Source organism: Chaetodon trifascialis, chromosome 8, assembly GCF_039877785.1.
Source record: "Chaetodon trifascialis isolate fChaTrf1 chromosome 8, fChaTrf1.hap1, whole genome shotgun sequence".
NCBI lineage: Eukaryota > Metazoa > Chordata > Actinopteri > Chaetodontiformes > Chaetodontidae > Chaetodon > Chaetodon trifascialis.
In genome coordinates this window covers 13,495,702-13,508,209 of record NC_092063.1, presented here as the reverse complement: position 1 = coordinate 13,508,209, position 12,508 = coordinate 13,495,702, and positions in this window count along the sequence as shown.

Here is a 12,508-nt window from a genome sequence, read left to right as displayed (position 1 = left end):
ATGACAAGGAAAGGCTGTGGTCTCAGCTGGATGGTGGTGTATTATCTTCATGTTTTCTTGCACAATGCCCAAGAACAGGTCAAGTCATTAATGGCCAGAGTTGAATTTGTCTAGGTTTCAGTTAGTTTTTATGTGTTATGTCTGAAAGAAAGGGTGTCAAGACTTATGTTTGTATTCAGAGCTCATTCTTTTGACTAATGTTTTTGAAGGAGTGATAAAACTCTGGGAGTGTAAGATGATGTACATCCTTCAAGGACCATCAGACAGCTGCAGTGCCTCTCATTGACATTAACCCCAAACAAAGCAGGAGGAATAAATGAGAGATGAATATGTGACATTAGTAACACACAGGACCATTTTTCTGGGGCATTCAGTTGTAGGGAGTGGTTTTCCTTTCTGATGAAATGTTAGTGCAGTGACAGCTGCAACTGCCAGGGGGCAGTCAAGCACACACATAAAGGCAGCAGAGAGCCACAAACAGTCCTGCCACTGCAGACCTCCATTTCTCCTTTTGTGACAATGTTGCTGCTTCTCTCCTGCTATCAGAGTACATTTAAAGCAAGTTGCAAATTAAGCATATCTGTGTAACATTAGATAAATTACTGTTGAGATTAGTACTATTTCATGTATCTGAATCATTTAAAGTCATGGCTATAGTTCTGCTGTAATTATAAGCCTTCGCTGGTTTATATCCCCTATTAATGTTCTCTTCATTAGCATTAAATCATGTCAGTCATTTTCCATTTGGAGGTCAGAGGAGGCAGAATGAGCGATGGAGTGAAGATGGTCATATCTATAGGATATAGTCTGGGGAAAAGCAATGTTAAGACTATAACACATTAATGTAAGAGGATTCAAAAAGTTTAAACAGCATACATAAAAAGAACATTTATTCAGTCTCCAAAGTAAGCTTGCCAGTTACAGTTCAATGAATTCAAAATGTGGAGTTGTAATTTTGTACCCATAAAACTGTTGAAAGAATTTCATTCATTTCACTACTACTCATTTCACTACTCGGCCCATTTATGAGCAATAAGAAATGGATACATTAATGTTATTGCATATTTGAATAATGGTGCAGCACTAAACTTCTTACTGAACATTCACCAAATGGTTTTGTTTTTTCGCTTTATTCTAAACCAAAGAAAGTAAAATCAAGTAATGATTCCAGACCACTAATGATGAAGTTTTGGAGGCTGCTTCCATTTTTTTATTATTATTTATATTCATTGTAATGCTTCTTTATGTGTTTATAATAGAACATAATAAAATTAAATATTGCTGTTTGTTTTCACTCACAACTAATTTGTTTCCTCCCTCTCAGCACTTTGACTGTCGGTGTGATGAAAGGTTTGCTGCTTTTGCTCAGCGGGTGTTTGCAGCAAAGGATGTTGATTGCAGAAGTATGGTTGCATAGCACGCTGTTTAGGCCTATTTGTTACTGTGCTATAAAGGTGATTACATCCTAGGTTTAAACTTGTTTTCAAGCCCAATGTCACTTCTGTTTCCTCAGCCCGCCATAGAAGAAAAGTCATAAACCTTTCTTTTTTTTTTTTCTCGAGCAACCGTGTTAAAAAGAACACCTGTAACTCGACACACAGACCTCTCTACTCAAATGCCAGGGGCAACTTTATGGCTCATGGGAATGGGGACACACGGCTAAATAGATAGTTTGTGCACAAGCCTGTCCTCCAGTCAGGCATTCTCTTGGTTTCAAACAAAACGTGCATTTGGATAACATCTGAATGGAGGCCATTTTGGTTTGGCCTTATGTTTGCACAGTCTTGGGATTGTGCAGGCGCTGCTAGTGGGGGATGGGTGGTCTGGTGCCGCTACCCTGAAGACTCCTGTTAATGTTTTAGTCATTCTGGAGCCGCTGGGCTGTGAGACAGATTCAGTCAAAAAGCATTTGAGCACCCTCAGGTCCTCAGAGTGATTTACTGCGTATTTGGACATCTGCAAAGAGCTTTTGCACCTTGAAATTCTCTCTCTCTCTCTCTCTCTCTCTCTCTCTCTCTCTCTCTCTCTCTCTCTCTCTTTCTCTCTGTCCCTCTTTGCAATAGTAAACCTTTGGGAATGTTCTGTCATACTGAGTCACCTTGAAGGTATCCAAGGTAGAGTCAGTTCCTGTCACCTTCTCCCTCAATGATCCACCCCCTCCCGTGGTCCCAGCCCTCCATCTTACCTCATCTTTCTATCACCTTCAAACCGTCTGCTCGGGCCTCAACCACACCCCTCTCATTTTGGCCATCAGATTTAATGTGCACTGCTCCTGCTCCTGTGTCTCTTAGCCCACCTCTTGCTCACCAGCTGGACACATCAATCCATGTGACAGGTGCTTGTCAGTCTGCTCCTTACTGGGCAGCAGCCCAAAATGGAAAGACAAATTCTTAGACTGCACAACACTACATAGAGGAAGAGAAAATGTGTCAACATTATGAACACATCATAGGTTATCTATCCTCACTAACAAGACAAATGTAGGTAACTGAGAAGCACTTATGAGTAAGTTACGGTACCTAGACAAGTTGTATTTACTGCTCTGTTGCCTATGGCGGCCACCCTGAGTCGAGTGAAGAGGAGAGCCGTCAGTGGTCATCAATAACAGGTCTGTGTGGTGTGGGTGGTGCAGGCTGTGTGGCATGTGTTTTAGAAGTGATGGCCAGAGGCCCTCTGTCTCTGCAGCTCTGAAAATATGGTGTCATTAGCATCTGTGTCTCCATAACTGGGACTGTTGCTGAAGAGGCCCAAACATATCTGGTATGCAGTGTTTAAGCACGCAGACAGGATAATTGCTGGGCAGAATCTGTCCGCAGCTCCAGACTTTCAAGTGCTCATTGCCTTTGAGCGTTTTACACCCCAAGTGGCTCAATAGCCCTGGGGAAACAAGGTCTGCATTGATTTATTGCTCACCCTCAAGTCTTTTGTTTCTTAAGACCAAGGACGACTCAATCAGCCACCAAAGAAGCCTCAAAATTGAGTTTGTAATATCATTAAGGTTTGACTGGTTAGTTGTTGCACAGAGAAATCAGAGTGCCATGCTAGTGTGCTATGCCTTTATCCCTTACTGGTGCATTCCCTGAGATGTTTGGCCACATTTCATAACCACAGCAGTCTCCATGCCAGTAGCTGTGATTACACACAAGAACAAAGTGTTCTCATTGAGGTGGAGTAAGATTTGGAATGTTGTCAGGGTAAATCTGAAACGGTATCTGCGTAGATAGCCATTTGTTGGTTTGCAAAATCTTTCTTGTATTTTAAGCTGTTTAATAAGAGTGTTGCAAAAAATGTTGGGCTTTTTTTGTGTATGTATGCACAAGTGAGACATTGCAAGCACTGCTAAGTAAAATTACACCAAAAGATTAACTGTCGTGTCTCCCTCTTTATCTCTGCTCGCCTCCCTCACTTTCTTGTTAAAACACACAAAAAAGAGTTCATAATTAGTTGCATATGGTGCTTAACCGGCATACCCATTTATTTGTGTGTTGGCCAAGACATATTTACAGTCAAATGTTATGTCTTGCTATAAACATATTTATTGTTATATTATACACTTGTGGGGATGGTACAGTGATTGACACCACAATGAGGAAAAGAGTAGAGAGGCTGTGTGTGACTTTTCATTCCATTAAGAGTGATTTTATACTTACCCAGCCAACAGCGAACATAAAGTGAAGTACATCTTTGTTACAATTATGGGCTTGCCTGTGTTGTCAAAAAAGTTTTATTCAACATTTAGCATTTATTTTGTGAATGGGATGAAGCACAGAAGCTGGTGACAATAAAAGGAACACGCATACAATGTAGCACAAAGGTGTTGTAAAAATTAAAAAAAAAGCTGCCTTTATAAAATATAGTATAATAATGTTCTAGTTTTCATTCCGACTGTGTCAGAGGTGATTATTCAACCTTATTGTAAATGTACTGTTTTGCCCCCTCAACTCAAATATACAGGAGCAGGAAAGCAAACCACAAGGTGCTAATATTTTGTTAATTATTTTCCCAAAATTAGCTTAAATTGGTAGGTATATTATATTCAATTACACAGGATTTCTTTTATTGTATCCACCAAGTTTGAATTTGGACACCGTATGCATTCGCAGTTATATCTGTATCCATACAGTATTTTACACAGCAGATGGATATTGCACACTTTGGCTACATTTTGACAGTGAAAAAAATCTGTTCAAACAAATAACCTATGCACAATAAAATGTATCATTGTTGCCTCAGCCAGCTCAGTCCATACTGTGGAACTCTTGGCTTGTTTCAGGATTTATTTTAAATTAGAGCTGGAATATCTCTCCATTTGAACAAACCCCTGCTTAGCCCTCTAAGGTATGGCTCGAAGTATGCTCAACCTCAGCCAGCAGCCATTACTTGCCAGCGCTATAAATGCCCAGATGTCAGTACCTAAGCAAAGCTTGACATGAGGAAAAATGATTAAGACAAGCAGAATCTCCAACACACACACAAAACGCCAGTAGCTACTGAGAAATATTTGCCTGAGGTTATCATATCAATTAAATCCATCAGAACTGACAGAACAACTAATAAATTAAAAACGGTAGCTGGAAACTGTGCGTATGTTCATGGGATCCACAATGCTCTACTGTTCCCACAGTGGTTAATTTCTCATTTCAGATTAGCTGAAGAGTTTTGGTGGAAACTTATATACATTGTGACAGTTTGCAGTAAATAGGCATTGACATGTAACCCATTCTTTCTCTAGACAGAAATAAACATCGATAAAGGCTTTTTGGCTGTTTCATTAGAGGCTACCTAATGGCTTCCATGTTGCTCTGAAATGGTTGGTGGTGGAGAGTTGGAAGGCGATGGTGAAAGAGAGTGACATCAGCATGTGTAACTGGAAACACATGAAGTCTAATTACGTAGTATCGTCTTTGCCGTAATGGAACATGAGGTTGAGCTCCTTCGCAGGTGTCAAAAAAATACAGGAAACAGTTCTGAATAGTTAATATGGAAAAACCGTTCAGAGTTCAGGAAAAGTCCTGGTGAAGCCATGTTGTGTAGAGGCATATATCCTCCATTTGGTCAGAAGTGGACCAGAAAAGATGGATCCTTTTCTGTTTTCCAGTTTGAACTCCACCCACATGACCAAATAAGTCCACTAAGCCACACTATACTCCGCCTTTCTTTGCTACAAGGGTTTTGCTGTCTGATTAAAAAGAATACTTTTGCTAGGATTTTATGACAATAGCATACGCATACACTTGTGCAATTATTCACAGGGACACATCAAGGCTCCAGACATGGGTGTGTGCTTGTGCCGACATGGAAAACCCAGTGAAGTCGAGGGAAAACAGCTTAGATGAAGGGAATTAAAGACCTTGTCAAATGACCGTTAGTGGTTAACTCTCTGGAGGTACAGCAGTGGCAGTCAAGAATGATGCACCACAGAAAGTGATTCTGATTCACAGCTTTTGCAGTTGTAGATGACTTTAAGCACCCGCGCCAAATCCAATCATAAATAAACAGACAACCTCCCACTGAAAGTTAAAACAAGCGATTGGAGGAAATTTCATTCCTAAATTTATAGCCTTTATACAAGTTCTTTATACAAAAACTGACAGTAAGTGACTGTTAAACAAGATTAAAAAAAACAGTTTATTGATTGTAAAAGGTCTAGTAAAGAAGACCTTTATTTTTGAGTTACGATGTGATGAAAAACTGTGAAAAGCTATGGCTCATGAAATATCTATAAATACTCATAATATAGCCAAAAACTGGAGTCTAAGCTTTGTATAATAGTTTTTGTTACACCTAATTTAAAATGGGAACACATACTAAAACACATATTCCATGTTCTACTCTGTGTGTGTGTCAGTCAACCATTATGCTACCAAGACGTTTTTTTTCCAGGTATGAGTCCATCTCTTCACATTTTACCAGCCACTGCAGTAGGAGAGCAGATATCCTGCTCCTCATTAGACATTTACTTAACAGAACTCAAGAGGAAACCATCCAGTAGGCAGTGCACTATATGCTCAAAAGTGTGAGATACTTAGCAATGCTGTGTTTAAGTTGGATGAAGGCCACCACTTGCTCGGTACATTTGTATTGTAGAAACAGTTTTGAAATCAGTACTGACAAAGGTAAAACAAAAGCATAGGCTAACTATGATTTGTGTTAATATTGAGAAGCTCAAAAATAGCAGATTATCATTGCAAATATTAATATTTAACTCTCCATCAACTAGTAATTCCCCTGCAATTGGTATTTTATACAGTGTCTCTATTTGTGTTACTCAGTTATTTGTTATCAATCATTTCTTTCTTTCTTTCTTTTTCTCAACACACCTTTTAAAGTGGAGAAGAAATTTGGGACATTCTGGATCTGAAACGCCATAAATACCTCAATTACTATTTCACTGATTTTTCTAAAATTTAATATTGAAATTGCAAAACCAGCCAGTTTACATTTAGCACATTTGGCTTTAAATGGGAAGTTTAACCAATCTTTCTGAACTATTTCTCTCAGTCTTTATCTCTGCATGTCTGTTTATCTGCACTGTAAACCAATCAAACCTTGGAAATCAATCTTGGTGATTTACGTTTTTCACTGCAGCTGGGTTATGTGCATTTATGGCCATCTTGCTGTGTGTGTGTGTGTGTGTGTGTGTGTGTGTGTGTGTGTGTGTGTGTGTGTGTGTGTGTGTGTGTGTGTGTGTGTGTGTGTGTGTGTGTGTGTGTGTGTGTGTGTGTGTGTGTGTGTGTGTGTGTGTGTGTGTGTGTGTGTCTGTCTGTCTGTCTGTCTTTGTGTGTCTGTGTGTGCCTGGCTTTGTTGGGAAAACCTGACATCTTGATTGTTTTCTATATTTTTAGTCTTGCTTGGGTGGATAGATGCATTTGATAGAGTGGCACTGCTGTTACCTGGCCCATATGGTGATATCTTGGTCTGCTGGTGCATTTGTGAGGATCTCCTGTAAAGAGTGGCTCTAAAGCACAGCATACAACTGTCTATTGCTGTCCACCCTGCAATAGTCTACACCTCTGTAAGACTGAAAATTCAATAGTTGTAGCTTGGGCTGTGCACTATGGTCATATATTTTGTGTGACAATAAGAAAATGTGAATCGTATTTATCTTTTATTTCATTCTGTTGCGAAGCACATTTTTTTCACAGGCATACTTTTTATCATTTGGCCAATGTATGTTGCACTCTTCTGCACGTATGCAGGCAGGAAATTTGTATGAGGGCAACAGAAACGCACATGGAGGAGAGAGAACGTGAGCAGCCAAGTCAAAACGAGGAGCTCAAACCTAAAAGAAGGGCTGCTTCTGTCACATGGATATGGTTTAGGTATGAAAAGACTGACATAGACCAGAACTTTAGACACCGTACTTTGCAAATTATGCTGCAGACCAGTCTCCACAACAGACTTAAACACCACTAACTTATTTTACCACATATGCAAGATGTTTATTCATTTCCAGAAGCTGCTATATCATGACATGTATCGTTATCTGGATATGAAATGAGCTCTATTGGGATATAAGGTTTTGGTCAAATCGCAGAGTCCCAGTTGTAGCTGTCATGTGGCTGACACCCTGACATAATATTAGATGTAATTGTGTCAGAAATGAAAATACACTTTTATTTTTCAAAGAGACAGATTTTGGAAGGTTTTTCTTATTTTACAGTCTTTTAACATTCACTACAGTACAGAAATGGACATGCATTCAGCTTGATTACAACAAAGCTGGTCAACATAGCTAAAACATTTCAGTAAATCAGACACAGCTTGTACCACTTGACAATGTAATATCTCAAACAAGAGCTGGCCTTGTGAGATTGTTACAGGGGTGTATGTGAACTTTTTTTTGCACATGTGGTAGCATTGGTGTTATAGAGGTTGAAAGTTTTGTAGCACAGGCCACAAAATTGTAGCGCAAGTATGAAACGCCCCTTACCATCTCTAAAAATACAACCACAAGTCGTGCAGTTTCTCACTTAAACAGGCATGTGACTGGCAAAGGACATTAATGTTGCATACAGGACAGCATCCAAAAATAACAAGAAATGTTTTCAGACTAGCATTTTCTTTATTTGCCCATAATGGTAAACTGCAGGGACATAACACTGTTGCTATACAAAGTATCCATATGTTATGCTTCAAATAAGCAGTACAAAAAAATCTCAGTAACTTCATATCATCATACACACAATAGTACTGCTTGATTTAATTTCTATTGATCATATAGTATAAATCTATAAATTGTTTTTGTTCTCTTATTAATGATTCACAAACATGAGAGGCAGTGTAACAACATGGCTACATATCTGTAAGTGAATATACTGCATTTTTTAATATCACAGCTCAGATCTTTACATTGAAAATATCAGTTTGATATCCCTGTTTCTGATACGTTTGCATTTTAACTTGTCACTGAGCACCACTAGAAATGGCACAAGAAGCAGATCTATACACATTGCAGGATGAAATTATTTATATATTTTCGAGAAACAGTTTGACATTTTGGGAAATGTGCTTATTTGTTTTCTTCTAAGAGTTAGATGCGAAGAGCAATATCACTTCCCATTTTTGTTAGTATGTTGTGTATGTCATTGGAACCAGCAGCCAGTTATCTTTGCTTAGCATAAATACTGGAAAGGCAACCAGTGGCGACATCTTCATGCTAAACTAAGCTAACAGGCTATTGCACCTACATGTTACCCATACAGATATGAGAGTGGCATTGACTTCTCGTCAAACTTTCGGTAAGAAAAGGACATTTCCCAAACTATTGACCTATTCCTCAAAATCCACCCTGTGACGCTTGCTCAGTACATTAAATGGTTAACACAGTAAAGCAACAGATCAGCACCCAAACTGACAGAGTATCATCATGCTGAGCTTTGGTCCATCACTTCATTTATTAAAACAAACAAACAAACAAAAAAAAATTCTGACAAGGTTACACAAACTGAAAATGAGCCCATTTCTCTAAGATGATCAGAGTGGAGTATCCAGAGTATTCTTCCCTATTGATTGGCTGTAAAATGCTAACACAGCCTCTGGCCTTCCCTCTCAAGCCTCCACTTTAAAGTGAAGGGAATATGCATGATACATTGTAGAATAATTTATTTTTTTAATCCTAATTTTTCCAAGGGCAGTTATCGTCACACTAAATGTTATTCCCTTACTCTCCATCAAAAACAGCCAAGTGATTTTCACCTGGATTTCACCTGGATTTTTACATTAGCAGTCTGCCAAACTGTGAGAATCACTGCTTCCACCAGGCACAGCTATGTCGCCTTCCTGCTGTGCACCTAATCTATTTTTGATGGAGGCTGCGTCAAGCTGCAGAAAGCCAGGCAGGAAGTCAGACACAGGAACGCCAAAGAGAATCTGGTCAGTTTTCAAAATAAGACACTTTGTGCCAATTCCTGAGTCTAAAAAAACAAAACATAAAAGATACTGTTAAACTGCATAGCCTGTTAGAGGAACAAACATTAAAAGAGAGAAAAATCTCTCAAATCTGTGCAAGTCAACAAAATAGGGCAGACAAAAATCTGCACTTCTGAAATTCTCCTGGTGGGGTACAGTATGAAGCTGTGCAGAGGATGGAACAAAACCCTGTCGCAGACATGACATCATAGAGCCATACTCAGTTGAATCGAGCTGTAAATTTGTCACATGCAGTCCGCTCTAGATTTTTAGCCATGTTGGTCTGTCTGTCAGTCCACCAGTTTGGTCCAGACTGACGTATGTCAACAATTGTCCTATGGATTGCCTTGAAATGTGGCACAAATATTCATGGTGTCCAGAAGATACATCTTTACCAGTTTTCTTACATAACCTTCGGACAGTGACCATAGAATCATGCCCACTTGCTCACTGTAAGTTGTCTGGTCACTGACCTGCTTTATTACCACGTGGGCTCAATCGGACATTACATTGAATTTGCACTGGAGAGCTGGCAGGGTTGGGATGGGTACCGAGTTTAAGCGTTTTTCGAAAAACTATCAAGTGTCAAATGAGTTGTCATTCGTATTTTTTACCAGTATGAGTTAATCTTATCAGCGTGAATCAGTATGCATGGAATATTCTTGTACCGAGATCTAACAATGCTGATGAATAGATGTCTAAGGTTACATATCACGGAGGCATGCAGGAAAAAACACCGTTTTGAACGGCTTCCTCCTTTGAAGTGAATAATTGTACTGTAATGCAATTTTCTTTCTGTTAAAATCGAATTTATAAAAATGGTATTGAAATGAAGTATCATTCAGGAATTACTATCGAAGTCATAGTATCGGTACCAATATCAACAATTTTTGAACGATACACCTGCCCTGTGTCCAGTTGATTCACATATGTGTGTTCTCGGACTCTAAAGAATCTGGTGATTTCCTGACTTTTCCTTTAGGACCACCAGCAGGTAAAAGTTTTCAATTATCCTGTGAAACATCTTAGCATCTAAAAAATGGATTGGTACAAAATTTGGAACAGATATCCTAATGACCCCTAACTTTCCATCTAACATCACAATGAGGTTCTGTTTTTGAATGAAATGTCTCAAAAACTATTGTATGGATCACCATTATTATTTTTTTTTACAGACATTTACTGAATGTTTCCCTTAACATGAACTTTAATACTTCATTTATTTCCACCAATGGGTCAATACGTTGGTTTATGACTAAATAGTTCAAAACTAACTATTTTCTCATCATCCTTAGTTACACTCCTGCTATGTTTAGTGCTAATTAGCATATGTTAGCATGTTGACACCTTAAACTAAGATGGTGAACATGGTTAAAATACTACTTAACATCAGCATGACACCATTTTTAGTATGCTGACATTAGCACTTAGCTCAAGACACCACTGTATCTAAGTACAGCCTCACAGAGCTGCTACCATGGCTGTATACCCATAGTCTTACTTGAATATGACTCTTAACATTGTTTTGGATAATGTCTCGAAAAATATCAGTACATATGTTGAGAATGGGATTTTTCCTGAGCCTATAAGATCATGATTATTAGGCCTGTCCTCAACACTTACCTAGACAGTAAGGTCCTCAGTACTTACAGACCCTTTTCAAAACTTCTGTAAGCAAGATACTAGGAAACAAAAAATAGTTGATTTGAGACTTAATGATACAATTTGAGACTGCCAGTAATGTATTGTATATTCCTTGTTGTGCCTTTAAATTGACTGTTGGTTTGTTAGCTCGTCAGAACTGCTGTCTCCGTCAATTTGAGATTGAGATTTTCAATGTTTCTCTGAACTTGAACTGGAAATATTATGATCTTAAAGTTAAAATAGCCATTGTAGTACTCAAACAAATGTAATGCAGCTGAACATCCCGTCATGGAGATGTGTTCGAATGACGTATAAAAAATGATGAATGAAAAAACATTGTGGTTTCAGTGGTACATTTGCATCTCAGGTGCTAGTTTCAGAAACATTCAACAGATATAACACATGAGTAATTTTTCAAAAGCAACAGAGGGAGCATAAATGAAGAAACCTGATAGAAAGCAGCTCACAGGGACAATTGGACATCGCCCCAGTGATCTTTATTGCATTTCACTTTACTGTAAGAGACTTGGTCAAAGATCCAACATTTAACATCTTTAGAGAGCCCATCAATCCCACCCCCTTTTATGATATTTCATTTGTTTTTCACTCAGTGGGCAGTGGTGACACAAAGGAAATATACTGTCAGAGACTGGCACTGTAGCTATTTCATACCTTCACCATTGCATGGATAGTTTCGCAATGTTTCATTCTGTGTTACTCTCTTTTCAGTAGAGTAGCCCTGTCCCCTGTTTTTAGATTTACTAACGTTTTGGGCGGTCTGAAAACTTTCAATAACTGGTTTGTCTGCCATACCTTATTTGAAGTATCTGAGTCAGCCAACCCTGCCTCTACAAGCTCAGGGGGACAAAGGAAGGAAGCTGTACTGCACACTGAGTCAGAGGAGCAGGAAGCACACAAATAATTTACACAACTGAAGGCAACACGAGCGCCACAGAATATTATAGCACTTCTTTTCAGTATTCTAGTTATCGCCTTTGCCCCATAAACTGGTCATACGTTTCCTCATTCATTAACAAGAGTAAGAGTTTACAGCCATGCTAGCTGATCTGAGAGGCTGTGCTCCAGGACAACAGTGCTTTGAGCCACATGCTCACAACAGTATGCTTACTTGGTGACAATGACGATGTTAACTTCATGTTAACATGTTGATGTCTAGCAGGTATCATGTTTTCACCATTTTGACCGTCTTATCTCACCATGATAGCTTGCTCACATTTGCTAATTAGCACAAAACACTGAATACAGCTGACTAAGAATAGACATGATAATGGTGCTAGATAAAAGGTCAGGGAACCAAAGCTAGTTTGTCTGCTGGGCACTGTGATGTCTGTACCGAATTTCAAGGCACTGCATCCAGTAATGTCAGGATATTTCAATAAAACTCAAACACGTTACGGTGGCGCTACAGGATTTATCATTTCTCCTCTAGGAC